Source organism: Furipterus horrens, unplaced genomic scaffold, assembly GCF_987537825.1.
Source record: "Furipterus horrens unplaced genomic scaffold, mFurHor1.1.pri manual_scaffold_7, whole genome shotgun sequence".
Classification (NCBI taxonomy): domain Eukaryota; kingdom Metazoa; phylum Chordata; class Mammalia; order Chiroptera; family Furipteridae; genus Furipterus; species Furipterus horrens.
In genome coordinates this window covers 31,201,065-31,216,485 of record NW_028327177.1, presented here as the reverse complement: position 1 = coordinate 31,216,485, position 15,421 = coordinate 31,201,065, and the positions used below count along the sequence as shown (strand labels likewise).

The 15,421-nt window shown below is 44.6% G+C and overlaps 1 non-coding gene across 1 annotated transcript; it reads left to right on the top strand.

Annotated features, from left to right (window-relative positions):
• Window positions 1–12,338: 12,338 nt before the first annotated feature.
• Window positions 12,339–12,474, top strand: LOC150004216 (U8 small nucleolar RNA). Its single transcript, XR_016512513.1, has one exon. It is a non-coding gene; the product is annotated as a U8 small nucleolar RNA (small nucleolar RNA).
• Window positions 12,475–15,421: the final 2,947 nt, after the last annotated feature.

Genomic DNA, 15,421 nt, shown 5'->3' with positions numbered 1-15,421 from the left:
TGTTTTGGGTTTCTTTGGATAAATACCCAGAAATGGAATTGCTGGATCCTTCTTTGTCTCTTGCTATAGCATTTGTTTAAAGTCTGTTTTGTCTGGTGTAAATATTGCTACCCAGATTTTTTTTTTTGTTTCCATTTTCATGAAAATTTATTTTTATTTTTATTTTATTCCCTTAAAGTGTGTGTGTGTGTCTTCAATCTGGTGAGTCTCTTGTAGACAGTAGATGTAATGGTCTTTTTTATCCACTTAGCCACCCTGTGTCTTTTGATTGAAACATTTAGTCTACTTGCATTTAAAGTTATTATTCATATGTATTTATTGCCATTTTATTATTCATATTTTTTATTTTTTATTTTTCCCCTTTCTTCTTAAAGAAGAGGTAAGAATGGATTTTTTTCTCTTTCCTAGAGCCTCTGGAGGGAGTGCAGCCCTCCCAATTCCTCAATTTCAGCCCAGGGATACTGATTTCAGACTTGTGGACTCCAGAACTGTGAGAGAATAAATTTTTGTTGTTTGAAGTGCCCCAGTTTATGGCAACTTGTTAGGGCAGCGACAGGAAACTGTTACAACCAAGTATGGGGATGACTCAGGAAGCTCAGTCTGAAATCCTCTGACCTTTGTATCTGTGAGGTCAAATAGGGGATCCTAGGGGCATTTATGCCTGAGGCAGAAATGGAGAGATAGACTGAGCTGCACTGGTGTTGAACTGAAAGATTTTAGCAAAATGGTTGATAGACTTCCAGGAATCAAAAGTTGAAACCTATCCATCTAGGAATCCTTATTATGAACCTGCTGTGTCGTAGACCTACTAGGAATACAGATATAAGACTTGGGGTGGGGTGTGGCTGGATTCACATTGTTGAGTCTGAGGTGTCTCCTCTATGCTGGATTGTGGGCAGAAATTCCCAGGCCCATCCCGCTGGCTGTGCTAAAGAGTGAGGCACCTGGGCAGGAAGGGACTAGAATCTTATATCATCTCTACCTGAAAACCAATGTGTGGTCCCAAGGATGGGCGTTTGGTTCAGGTTTCTCTAGGAGTCAAGACAAAGTCGGTGGAGGGACGCAGACCGGAGTTCTTCCTGATCTGGAAGGAAGTTCATGGGGTGAAGCATGGGGCTGCCAAACTCCAGGGGTCCTGGGAGGCCTGCAGCCAGAGTGGAGTGTGGGGCTGGAACTAGCAGCTCAGAGAGCTGTGCTGTGGGTACTCACAGCAGGCCTGCTCCAGGGACAGAGATGGGGCTCCGCTAGAGCTGTGACGGCTCGCCTGAGGGAGGGAGTGATGTCCCGGGAGGAGAGAGGGGCCTCTGGGCCTCTCCTTCCACTGGTGGGTATGCTGGGCAACACTGACTCTGGGCCTGAGGGTTTCTGGACCTCAGTTTTCATGTGTCACTCCTATCTGAGGATGGAAATGTATGTGACCTCTTCTTAGAGGCTCTCCATCTGCTCTCTGGACCAGAGAAGTCCACCTGCCTGACTCATTTAGTCAGCTGAGAGGGGGACATGAAAGCATCTTTTCTTCAATTTTATGGAAGAAATAGAGCTCAGGAAAGAGGGAGGGGCCCTATCAAATCAGGGAAAGAAAGGAAGGGGAGAGTTAGCCAGGAATGAGGGCTGGGGATGCTGAGTGGCACCCAGCAACTGGAATATTCCAGCGCTTTCCTGAAAGAGCCCCTGGTGAAAAAGTTGCTGTTCTGTTCATTTTGGGGGGGAGGATGGGGGGGGGGGGTCGCGCAGGGCGCTTTGAGAATCTGACATGGCGAATACACTCACAGCTTCTGTGGTTCTGTATGGCTCTGTCTTTCCTCTTTCAGTTTCTCTTTCTCCCCTTCCCTTTGTTTCCTTTTCCTTCTCCTCTTCTTCCTCCATCTTCTCTTTTCTCTGTGTATGTCCTCTGGACTCTTCCTGTCTCTCTTTCTGCCCACCACTCATGTTTGCATCTTTCTCTCCCTGACACATTCACACACACACACACACACACACACACACACACACACACACCCGGCTTGATTCGACTCACTTCAGATTTCAGATAAAGGGCCAGGGGGCCACAGGAAGCACCTGTGCTCTGACACTGCCCAAGCATACTTTTTAAATTTCCTCATTTATACTTACGCATTCATCCTTTCTTTTATAAATACTCACTCACAATGTCATATGTGCTTCTCTTGTCCCCTCACGTATCTTCATCTACTTTTCTCACCCGAGCCCCTTCCCCCATCTCTCTGAGCTGGCCAGAGGAGGCTCAGCTCCTAGGGGCCCAGGTGGCATCAGGAGCCTGCTGGGGGATGGGCAGCAGGCATGCCCACCCAGAGAAGTCTGGTTCCTCACCCTGACTCCTGAAAAGCCACTCAAACAGCAGGAGGAGATAACGGCCTTCCCTCAGCTCTTAGCCCCCCAGGGCTGCTCTGCCAACCCCTGCCACCATGAAGCCTAGGAGTCCTTAAAGAGCAGAAGAAGGGTGCCCAGGTGAAGGCCGCAGAGCTTCTCATTAGCACATGACTTAGAACTGGAATACTGGAGGCGGAGTCTGAGTCCTGCCTCTGTTTCTGGTTACCTCTGGCAAATCATGTAATTCCTTGGAGCCTCAATATTTTAATATAGAAAATGGATATTTTATTTACTCTACCTATTGCACAAAGTTTCAGTGGTGTGAGCTACCTCTAAGGGTGATGACAACAAAGATAAGGATAATGCTGATGACAGCAACTGTCACAGACTCTATGTCAGGTATTTTTCTAGGTCCCTTAATGTGTAAACTCAATCCTATAACAACCTCATGAGTAGGTACTTTTGTCACCTGTTTTATAGGAGAGGAAATGGAGGTTTGGAGAGGTGGAGTTGCTTGTCCATGGTTGCAGAGCTGTTAAGTGGCAGGGCTGAGATTCAAAGGTCTAATCCGAGACCTCACATCCTTATGACATGTTTTCCTGATGACCTGGGAAATGTTCTGCCATTCATATACTTCATGGCCGGGGAAAACAGTGTCAGTGCCTCTCTTCCTCTGAGAATCTATACTTACTGACTTGGCTCTGTGGACAAAGTATCAGCAGAACGTGATCCAGTCTTCAGAAGCGATTGTCTAGGTCCTGAGAGCGTGTGGCCATTTCCACCCGGGGCTTCTTAGGGGTAAGCGGTCACTGGGAGGAAAGGAGGGCTTCTCCAGGGCTTCAGGGACCATCTGCATTTTTCAGGGTGGTCTCCTTAGGCGTTGCTACCACAAACATTTATTTCTGGAGAATTATTATTTCTAGTTTGGCACACCAGACTTCTCATTTACCAGTCATATTCTGTATGGTTTCTGGTTGCATATCAACTTTGATGCTGCTATCATAGTTTGTTTCCCTTCTAAAAATCATAATTTGAATGGCAAGTCAACAAACATGACTTCCGTGTACAGAAAGGACACTGTGCTGATCCCCTGGGGGACACCACAGATGAAATCTGTGTGGCTTTTGCCTCAAGAGTCTTATCGTCCATTAGTGACAATATGACATGCACAGAGCTTGCTGGAAGAGCACGAGGATTCTGCATGAGCGTTGCCACTGAAGTCATGACAGGACTTCAGGCAGAGCTCTCAGGGAAGTGTTCACAGAGGAGACAGTATAATTAAAAACTTAGGGTGCAGAGATCCCCAAACAGAGCAGTTTGTATAAGGTAACTCAAGACAGAATTTTCTTTCTCTGTCCTGTAATAGTGCAGGTGTAGGTGTGAGTCTAGACTGGTGGGACAGCTAAGTTCCACAGGGTCATTAAGGGATCCAGTTCCGCTCTATCCCCTTGCTTTGTTCCTCTATCATGGTGGCTGTTGTCTTCATCTGTGTGGCTAAAGCATTCTCCTTCCCCAGCTTGTGGGAAGGGCAAAGAGAGGATGGGGGGACATACCACAGATGCTTTAGGGTGCAGACCCAGAAGTGGCTCACATATCCTGTTGGCCAGAACTTGGTCTTTGGCCGGACCCAGTTACAAAGGAAGCTGGGAAATGTAGTCTATAAGCAAGTGTCCAAGTGTCCAGCCAAAGGTTTAATATGGGAGAAAGGGATAATAGAGGAGCAGGGTTTATGTAGAAGAGGCTGTGACCCACCTCTGGGTGGAGATGGGGCAGGCTTCATTTCTTTAATAGGCTGCTCAGTCTTCCCATAGAGTGTGACCCTTGTTATGTGCTACCCCAAAACTTGTATCTTCTTTAATCAACCACACAGGATGTGTGTACTGTTGGTCCTACTCAGGAAATTTAATCTTGGACTGATAGTGATCTAGACCCGATCAAAATCTTGACTTCCCAAGAGTATGCTAACTTCAACGGAGATTCTTGTTTTTATGCTAATTGCCAGAAAGTTCTATAAAGGACTGCATTAGCCCAGTATCCTAGCAAAGGACCTTCACTGTGTTGGATTTATGTTAAACCTTTGGAAGAAATGGCCACATGAAGAACATTTTGGCTGAGTTCCAAAAAAACCTTAAGGATGTTGCTCACTATATTTTTCATTGTATAATACAGTGTTTTTCTTTGAAAAAAATAAAACTAAAACATACTTAAATGTATTTATAGAGATTGTATGTGCATGCCACAGACCATAACTGGGTTTCTTCATTAACTTTTACTTGGTTTTTGGCCTTGCAATACATGTATTTAATGTTATTGTTTTAGCTCATGATTTCTGCTGGATTTTTGCATGATTTACTAAACAATGGCATTTTTCATGCGTAGAAATCTTTTCTTCCAATGTGGAATGCTAAAAAGAAGCAAAGAAACAAACAAAAATCATATTAAAAAAGAATCAACCAGTTCTCTCTCTTAATATCATGCAACCCTGTCCTTGGCATTCAGCGCTGCAACAGATGTTTATTAAGACACTGACTGTAGAGAGGTACTGTGCCAGGTGCTACAACTATAGAGACAAGAGACAAAGTCTCAGACTTTAAGGAGCTCACAGTCTGAGGCAGGGTCTAGGGGTGCGTGGCATGTAGAGTGGACAGATAATTTATGATATAATTTGTAAGCCTTGTGAGAGACATACATAGGACAAGGTGCTATGGGAGGGAGCCTGGAGTGAGAAGGCTGGAGAAGGCCTTCTTAAGTAGCTGAGTTTTAAGGTTCAATAGGGTTAATACGTGAAGGCAACAGCTTATGCAAAGACATGGAGAAATGAGAGAGGGTCAGGTGGAGGTGGTAGGGAACTGCAAGTAGCCCCGCAGGGCTCTGGTTTAGGGGAGGATAAGAGTATGGCAGGTAGCTGGGAGAGGTAGCTGGGGCTGGTCATGTGGACTCTGGAGCCAAGCCAAGGATGTTGGTCTTTGGTCCAAGTATCTATGCAGTCCTGGCTTGGGATTAGATCCGTGTTTTAGACACATCAGCCTTGTCAACATAAACTGGGCAAAGAAGAGACTAAGAAGGGAAGCTGTTGCAATACTTCAGGTGAGAGAGATCATGTGGCTTTAAATGTATGAAGACAGGTGAACACATAGAGGTGGAGAGAGAGTCAAGGAATTTTAAGGAAGAAGAACCAGTACCATTGGAGGCTGATTTGGGGGAAAAAGAGATGCCTGTTAGACGTTTGGATTGGGTGGTGTTTTCCAGGCAGATGAAGATTATGGGAGGAGCAAGCAGGTGGGTGCTTTGAAATGTGGGTGCTTTGAGATGTGGGTCAAGTAGTCAGAGGTGCAGGACGGAGGTGAGATTTAGGAATTACCAAGGTCCAGGTACTGGTTAAAGATAGGAATGGGCTCATACTTTGTGAACATTGATATACCTGCTGTGTTACCAGACACTTTTAATCAATAAAGAAATGCTTATGAAATGCCAGCTGTGGGCCGGCCTGAAGCCTTCACAATTACTACTCATTTAGCCCTCTGAGTAAACCTGTGAGGAAGGGTTTGTTTATTGATATCTGCCCTGCAAGGGGGTGGGAGGTAGGGAACAAAGGGAGTAAGGGGTATTTAATCAATGACATTTATTTAGTACAAGGCTAGTGTAGTGCATTGAATTGTGTGCCCCGCCCCTGCCAAAGTATATCCAAGCCCTAACCCCTGGCGCCTGTGAATGTGACTTTATTTGGAAAAAGGGTCTTTGGAGAGGTAATTAAGAAACTCAAGATGAGAGCATCTTGGATTTAGGGTGGACCCTAAAGCCCTAAAATCTGGATCCCTAAATCCAGTTTTTTTTCATTGAGTCAACATGGTTTATTACTGAACTGCATTTTTACCTTCACGCAGTGCATTTCAGAGTGCTGGAACCAGTATGCGGTGGGCGTTGAGGGTGGGACAGGTGTTCCTCATAAAGCATATACACAGGTGTCCTAATAAAAGAAAGGAGAGGTAGCTATGACAGGCATGGAAGAAGGCCATGTGGAGATGGAGGCAGGGACTGTCAAGGAATGTCCAGGGTTGCCAGAGGCTGGAAGTGGCAAGGCGGCCTTTGGAGGGAGCTCAATCCTTGATTTTGACCCAATGATGCTAATTTTGGACTTCTGGCCTCCAAAATAAATTTATGTTGCCGTAAGCCACCATGTTGTGGTAATTTGTTTCGGCAGCCCTGGGAAACTAACTGGCAAACAAGTGGCCGGCAAATGCCTCCTTGGGCCCAAGGCAGACATCAATAATCACTCAGCATTCTTTCCCAAGGAACTTGACACGCCTCTCATCCTGTCCACAGAGCCCTCCAGGCAGCTGCTACCCCGTGACTGGAAATGAAGAGCTCCAAGAAAGCCATCGGCCTCCTTGATTTAGAACTGACCACATACCTACCACTGGGCGAGGCACTGGCAGGGTCACTGTGCTCAAGGGGCTGGGAGTCTTGGCCTGGGTGTGGGTGTGGGTGTGGGTGTATCACTTCCGTAGCATTAACAGCTCTTGTTAGCATTTAAACATCTGCTCAGGCCACCTGGACTCTGCTCAACAGCTGGGCCTCCTCCAGCTCCCTGGCCGTCCAGCTGCAGCTCAGCAGACAGCAGCCTGCAAGTTGTGGTATCACCCTACGGGGTGAATAAGTCATCCACAAAGCATTAAGCGGTGAAAACCAACCCTTGAGCCAATACGATAAAGAAAATGCACCCACCAGTGCCTGGATTTAAGGGCTATGAAATTCCTGAGGGAGACTTCTTAACACTCTGGAACCACAGAGAAAGACAGCAGAGAGGAAGTGTGACATGGGAGTTGGGGCTTGAGGAGCAGTAGAAACTACCCAGGTGTGGAGAAAAGAACAAGAAATCACTAAGGATGTAGCCTCCCCTCCGGTGTGTGTGTGTGTGTGTGTGTGTGTGTGTATTAGGGGGTCGTCTTCTTATCCTTCTGTCAAGAGCTGATTCCTCACTTGGGGCAATTTCCTCCCTCCCTTCCTTCCTCTCTCCCTTCCTTCCTCCCTTCCTTCCTTCCTTCCTCCCTTCCTTCCTTCCTTTCTTCCTTCTCTCCTCCCGCCCCCTCCTCTATTTTTCTTTTTTAAGCTTAGCCCTTCAATTCCTTGCATCAGAATCACTGGCTATACTTATAGAAATGCAGATTCCTGGCTGCACTCCAGACAATGAGAATCTCTGAGGACAACACCTAAGCATCTGTATTTTCTACAAACTTCCCAGATGATTCTGATGCACATAGAGCCGGGAATTATTGACCCAAAGGTACTTCTAATGAAATCTGCCATTGCTGGATTGGCACAAAGCAGGTGTGTGTGCTTTTAGGCGGAGCTCCATTATCTCCTTGGGAAACTGGTCATAGGATTGGAGGCTTCTTCGTTCAGAACAACCCTGAGCAGTGGGCCAGTGTGGGCAGGTTAAGCACAGGGGTGTATCTCTCAGTGACTAGCAAGGGAGTTGGTGAGAATGGTTTGGTACTTATTAGTAGGAAAGCTAACCTCTGTCTCAAGCCCTGGCTGGTTTGGCTCAGTGGATTGAGCGTCGGCCTGCGAGCTAAGTGTCGCTGGTTCGATCTTCCAGTCAGGGCACATCAGAGAAGGAAAACTCTGACTCCAAAAAACCTCCGCTGCCTTGCGGCATACCTCTTCAGGGGAAAGGCTAAGGGAGTAAACCCCGACAGAAAATCCGGAGCCGGAGTCCCTAAGGCGGTTTGACGTTGTAGTCAACACCGGCAACTCCTGCGGCGCACCTGAAGCCAAGCTGTATTGACTCCGTCTTTCCCTTGGATCCTTCAGCTGCGAAGAGAGGGGGGGTCTGCTGCATGGGCAACAGCAGACCCTCCATATCACCCTGCCCAGGCTCTGTAGCTTCAGCTTCACTGGAGAGGACACTCCAGCGACATCGCAAGATGTCGATTCAACACGGGAGGAGACAGATACCGTGTCACTCCCGAGTCGGACTGCACAGCCATTCTCGGCGGTGCAGATAGACTCTTAAGAAGCTACACCATCGTCTCTCGAGACGGACGGCTGCCGACGAACCTCTGTCTCAATCTTCTCATCAGAATCAAGGGTTTTTGAGAGTGTAGAGCCCAGAGTTCAATAGAGCGGAGCCTTTTTTTCTTTTCTTTAATGATCATGGTGAACATAACTAAGTTATATTATCCAGAAGAGAGAACCAGTTGATTGAAATCATTATTACACAGCCCAGTTGAAGCTCAGCTGTTAAGAGCTAATGATCTAGTTGGTGAGAAAATGGTCAAGTATCCTGGAGGTCAGCAATGATTCTTAAAGACTGCATATCAGCCACCTGGGAGTATACAAAAACATCAGTATAGCAACCCCACCACTAGGAACCTCTAGCGAAGAGGCATCACATTATTTAAAAAAAGAAGGAAAGGAAAAAAAAATAGCTTTCCCTAATAAGAATCACCTGGGGGCACTTGTAAGCAACGACTGCATCTTTCTTGACTTCTGGAAATTCTGTTTTGGGGGGTTGGGGAAGGGTTTACATTTTAATCAGGTGCTTCTTTTGAGAAGTTAGGGAAGCATTGGTTTAAGCCAAAGTTGACCTTCAGTGGCAGAATTTTTTATGGCACCTGACTAGTCAGAAACCTCCCCTTCACTACCCACAATTCTTTGTGATAGCTCTGCTTCCAGGACTATGGAAATATTGTTGTTGTGGAGACCTGAGAATCGTGTTTGGAGATTACAAAGCATCAAATCTTACCATGCATGTGCATTTATATAAACATGCACACTAACACACATATTTCTGGAAACTACCTAAGTGATGGTAGAAAAAAATAATTGGCTAGAATCCTAGAAGTTGGGGGCCAAACAGTGCTCAGAGGAAAAGTATCTCTAACACTAAGTAAAAACAAAAGAATGAGGGCATAGGGAGAATTTGGGACTTCTAAAAGTAATATAAACGGAGACACTTCAAAATGGAGTCAGGGGTACTGTCCCAGAGGAACTGCCTTGCATGTTTTATTTCTCAAGACTTGGGAATATGGAAACTGGGCAAAATAACCTTTGGACTGGGCCTAAAGCAGCATTGTATCCAAGCAATTGTTTGTTATAAGGATGGTACTGAAAACACAGGGGAAAAATTTTTAACATAATTCCGGTTGAGTTCGATTTTTCAGCTGTTTTAGACTTAAATAGGCATGTTGATTTCAAAACTGCAGTTAGTTTTCTTCTATCACATCAGGTTTTTTCTGTACAGTTTATCTTAATTCAACCACTGTAGGCTGGATTGAGCCTAGATAGAGGAAAGCACTAGTGCTCTCCTATTGGCTGGGAGCAAACCTCCTTCAAGTGGGGAGGGATGACCTTGGTGACCAGTGACAGGTTCATACTTGTCTATGGTATTAAGTTACACATGAGGTTGTGTACCACTCTGTATAGTGAATTGTGTTCCGAAGTGTAGTCCGAGTTCTTGTCTGTATACAAGGAGTTAGCAGAATTAATTTTTTTATTTACATACTTACTTATTTCCTTTCCTTCAGATCATATTTGCCTCTGCTATTTCTCGTCATAAGTGCCTAAACAACTCTGATTTGTTTTGTTATATCTGTGGCAGTTTCACCATTCCCAAAGGACAAACATCTGCGCATTTGTCAGGCAAGCCTATTTTGCATATTTTAAAGTAAAACTTGGCGATCAAGATAAGTCTTGGGCCTTTCACAAGGTGTGCAAGCAGTGTGTCGAGAGTTTATGGATGTGGACAAAGGGAACGTGTGATAAATTGCCATTTGGTATACCTATGGTTTGGTGAGAGCCCAGAGATTATTCAAGTGATTGTTACTTTTGTAGAGTGAAAACGTAGGGATATAACAAGAGAAGTAAATGTAAAATAGAGTATCCTAGTCTACCACAGCTATACGCCCAGTGCCTCATTCAGCTGAAATCCCAGTGCCAGTTTTCACCAAACTATCCTCTTTTGAAAAACAGGAGTATGGTGAAGAACTAAGTGACTGCAACAATTAAGATTTTGAAATTGAAGATGACTCAGTTCATAAGGGATTTGATCAGCATGAGTTGAATAATTTGGCACAAGATTTGAGACTATCCAAAAAGGCTTCAGAACTCCTAGCATCAACACTGCACAAGAAAAACTTTGCTTAAAAGGAGCAGAGTTATCCTACTTTTGATCAAGAGAAAGTGTATTTCTGCAGTACTTTTGAAGTGATGGTGGCTTTGTGTATTGCCATAACATATGACACCTGGTTTAATGGAGGAATTGCTAATTCCAATCTATAATGCAACTGAATGGCAACTGTTCATCGATAGCTCAAAGCGGAGCTTGAAGTGTGTCTACCTCCACAATGGCAATTTATTTGGTGCAGTCCTAGTTGGCCATTCAGTTTGTTTTCATGAAGAATATGAAGACATAAAGAGAGTCATTGATCTATTGCAACATCACAGGCACAATTGGATAATCTATGTTGATCTTAAAATGGTTTGCTTTCTTCTTGGCCAGAAACATGGATACACCAAGGATCCCTGTGTTCTGTGTATGTGGGACAGCAGAGCTCGTGAGAAGCATTGGGTGGAGTTGAATTGGTCTCCAAGATCTGACCTCAAATCTGATGATCCAAATATTCTACATGAGCCACTTGCTGACAGAAAGAACATTATATTCCCACCTCTGCACATGAAACTGGGTCTCATGAAGCAATTTGTTAAAACTTTGGCAACTGAGGGACACTGTTTCAAGTATCTCATTTTGGCATTTTCTAGCCTGTCATTTGAAAAGATAAAATACCTTAGTATGTATGTTTGGTAGCAGAACTTCACTACTTGTACACACTTTGACTTACAGTCACAATATATAGTCTTTATATGAATAAAATAAATAAACAGTCTATTCAGGTAATTTTTTCTTTATTTTCCTTTGTATGTACATCTTGTATGATTTTTGGGACAAAGGGAGGGTGTCCTGTACCTTAAAAAGTTGATGTGATGGAAAAAAACTGGCATCATTTTTGGATTCAGATGTCAAAAGTTAGTAAAAAACAAGTGTCAGGTCTAATTCAAAGAAAATTGTGTTCCCCAGTGAAATTAAAGACATTCTTTAGAATTAATATCAATCACTATGCTCGTTAATATGCACCATAGAAATTCCTTCCTTCTAATCATACTTCTCATAAGTACCCCTTGCCTTCACCTCCTAATGAGAATACTGTTTGTGTTCCTGCCTGCTTCCAGAATTCTTTTAGATCTCAAATGCTTGTTGCCTCTTATTTGGCTTTTTATTTTTAGGTTAACAGACTCAATCCTGAGTGGTGGATCCAGTGGCTAAAATCCAACAGTCCCCACTTTTGTCACCTTTCAAGATAGTGGAGCTTGACAGACTGCTTCCGCCTGGGAATTCTGGGTGTGTTGTGTAGGTAGCTAGTCAGGTGTTAACAAAAGAGAACGAAGAAAACTGGATGAGCCTGATTAAGTTGGGAAACTACAGCTTCACAGACACTATAGGGAATAGCCGGAATCACTGCTCCAAATGGATTAACATCCTAGTGCGCAGGAAAGACCAACTTTCCAATCACCCCAGGGAACAACTGGCCAATTTCTCAGATTAAGGTGGGGAGGGAGAAACAGTTAAGGGGGGAATCCACTTACTGAGTGCCTGAAGAGTAGAAGCCAAATATCAACCATAAAGGGGAGGAGACAAACCTGGGAAAAAGATTAGCTAGGATAAGGATGCAAGCCCTGGAAAAGCCAGGAAAGAGATTGGATAGTTTGAAAGAAAGCCTGCTCTCTTCCAAGCCCTCCCAGATATAGGGAAGCTTAACAAAGGCCCCAATCTCTTTTTGGCTGCTGTACAGGCTGGAGCGCAGCTGGGAGCAGAGACTGAGCTAGACTATTGGAGCCTCAGATGCCCTCCTCCTGGGCTTGGTGGGACAAATGCAGGCCTGTGGCCTGGGAAGCTGGACTTCTGCAGCAAAATGGAGCTGAACTACCTGTCATTGATGAGGCAGAAGGGATCGTCAGGTAGGATAATCCTTACCTGTTTCTCCTTTTGGAGGACAGATTTGAATATGATGATTGGAGTTCGCATGATTCGTGATTAACGTCTCTGCGTAATCAGGGCTCGCGACACCCTGATTGCTCCTCTCTGATTCTTCCTGGAAAAAAAAAAAAAAAGATGAGGCAGAAGGTATGGTATATCTGGGGGTGAACTCAAGGTAGGTCTGGTTGCCTGTCCCTATGAAAGCCATACTTGAGGGTCAGGTGCTGATGTAAAGGAAAGTGGTTTTATTCAGATGCCAGCCACCTGGAAGAGTACTCACGTCTCAAAGCCTGTCTCCCCATCTCAGTGCAGGCAGAGGTTTTTACAAGGAGGGAACAGAACAAAGAGGGGGCTGCAAAGTTCTCTACATGCAGGTGAGCACAGTCCATTCCGATAAGGCAAGTGATGGTCCGCTGTGCATTATCCTGGTTTAGTCATCCCGACTTCACTTCATCCTGGTTTTACATCATCCTGACTCCGTGGTTGAAGGTCAGAAACTCTCTGGGAACTGGGATGCCTGAAGGTTGGAGTCCGTATCTTTTGAAGTTAGTTTCTAGGATTCTTACACAAACATGCTGTTCATCTACAAGCTACATATTAATCAGAGTCAGCATTTACAGAAACAACATCAAAAGAATGGTAGGGTGGGTTACAATTTCCCACCATTACAATATTCCACTGTTACAGGGGCAGACTGTCAACGGTGACCAGCTTCTGCTGCTGGACCCGCTAGGGGTACACCTTGTCAAGTTCTGTAGCCTTTCAAGGCCACCTATGCCCCACGTGCCCTTCTAGTGAATCTTGCCACTATTGCCACTCTTACAAGTGTCCCTGAAGTGCTTTTCCTGTGACACTGCAAGAACCTGTTTCCAGACCAGCCCTCCTCCAGTAACAGGAGGACTATCCCTTCCCCATGTGTTTCAAGCCCAGCAAATGCTGGAAGCTGTCCTACTGTCTGAGATAAGGAAAGATCTGCCTCTGCCACTTACTGAGGCATGAGCCAGGGAGAGGTTAAGATTCTTGATCCTTCACTCCCTTATCTCTTTCTAATGACCATTCTCCCCATTCTATCTCCTGTCTGGGGCTGGCTGCCAATGGGACAGCTTTGCTTGCTGAACCCCATGCTGCTGGTGTTTTAGCTTTTCTGGCATGATTTCTGTAACAGGGACTTGAAAATACCATTTTGAGCAGTATCATGCTCAGATAGTCACATCTTGGGAACCATGCAAACCAAGCATATTGAAGTAGAGAGTGAATCAGTGCTAGATTAGAGCATTCTTCCAAGACTGTATCAAGAGACTTCTGGTCACGATGGAGGCGTAGGTGAACACGCCTCACCTCCTTGCACAACTATAGCAAAAAGTACAACTAGACTACAAAATAAATATCACCCAGAAAATCAAGCTGCATGGAAATCCTACAACCCAGAATTTAAAGAAGCCACATTTACCCAAATGGGTAGGAGGGGCAGAGATGCGGAGATGTGCAGAGAGGTGGGGAGACACAGATGGGCGGTCCCACATCCATGTGTGGTTGATAAAAATAAGGAGGGATACCTCAGGAGCAAGAGATCCCAGCCCCAGACCAGACAAACCAGCCAAGGGTTCCAGCACCAGGAAGATAAGTCCCCATAATTTCTGGCTATAAAAACCATCAGAGGTTGGGGTGGCAGAAGAAACTGTGGGAGACTCCTCTTAAAGAGCTCTGCAACTGACTTAGGACTCAAGCAGATCCACACCCTTTGGGATTCAGTACCAGGGAAAAGGACATCAGTGGTATATGGGGAGAAATTGAAGTGACCAGCAACAAAGTGAGTGCCAAGAGACAGCTTTCTCCCGAGAAGACTCCAGAGGCCAGGCAGCAGTATTGTTCCCTCTCCGAGCCCTTCCTGACATAGAGCCACAGAGCGGTGACACAGGTTGCCTCATCCTGGTGATTACTTAAGGCTCCGTCCCATACAACTTACAGGTGCACTTTTCTACAATAGGCCATGCTACTAAGACAGGGAGTCAAAGTAGTTCTACCTAATACACAGAAACAAACACAGGGAGGCTGCCAAATTGAGGTGACAAAGAAATATGTCCAAATGAAACAACAGAACAAAACTCCAGAAAAAGAACTAAACAAAAATGGAGTAAGCAACCTATCAGATGAAGAATTCAAAACACTGATTATCAGGATGCTCCAGGAACTCACTGGGTACTTCCATAGCATAAAAAAGACTCAGGCAGAAATGAAAGCTACAGTAAGTGAACTAAAGAAAAATCTATAGGGAACCAACAGTGGAGGGGAGGAAGCTGAGAATCAAATCAACGATTTGGAACACAAGGAAGAAAAATGCATTCAATCAGAACAGCAAGAAGAAAAATGAATTCAAAAAGTGAGGATAGGCTAAGGAGCCCCTGGGACATCTTTAAATGTACCAACATTTGAATCATAGGGGTGCCAGATGGAGAAGAAGAAGAACAAGAAGTTGAAAACTTATTTGAAAAAATAATTTAAAAAAGTTCTCTAATTTGGTGAAGGAAATAGACTTACAAGTCTAGGGAGCACAGAGATGGACCCAAACAGGACCACATTAAGACACATCATAATTAAAAGGCCAGAGGTTAAAGATAAAGAGAGAATCTTAAAAGCAGCAAGAGGAAAGCAGATATTTACCTACAAAAGAGTTCCCATAACACTGTCAGCTGATTTCTCAAAAGAAACTTTGCAGGTGAGAAGGGGCTGGCAAAGCATTCAAAAGGATGAAAAGTAAGGACTTACAACTTAGATTACTCATTGCAGCAAAGCTGTCATTAAGAATTGAAAGGCAGATAAAGAGCTTCCCAAACAAGGTAAAACTAAAGGAGTGCATCATTGCCATGCCATTATTATATGAAATGCTAAAGGGAGTTATATAAGAAAAAGAAGATCAAAATGATGAATGTTAAATGGCAATAAATTCACAACTATAATAATTGAATCACCCCTGGCTGGTTTGGCTCAGTGGATTGAGCGTCGGCCTGCGAGCTAAGTGTCGCTGGTTCGATCTTCCAGTCAGGGCACATCAGAGAA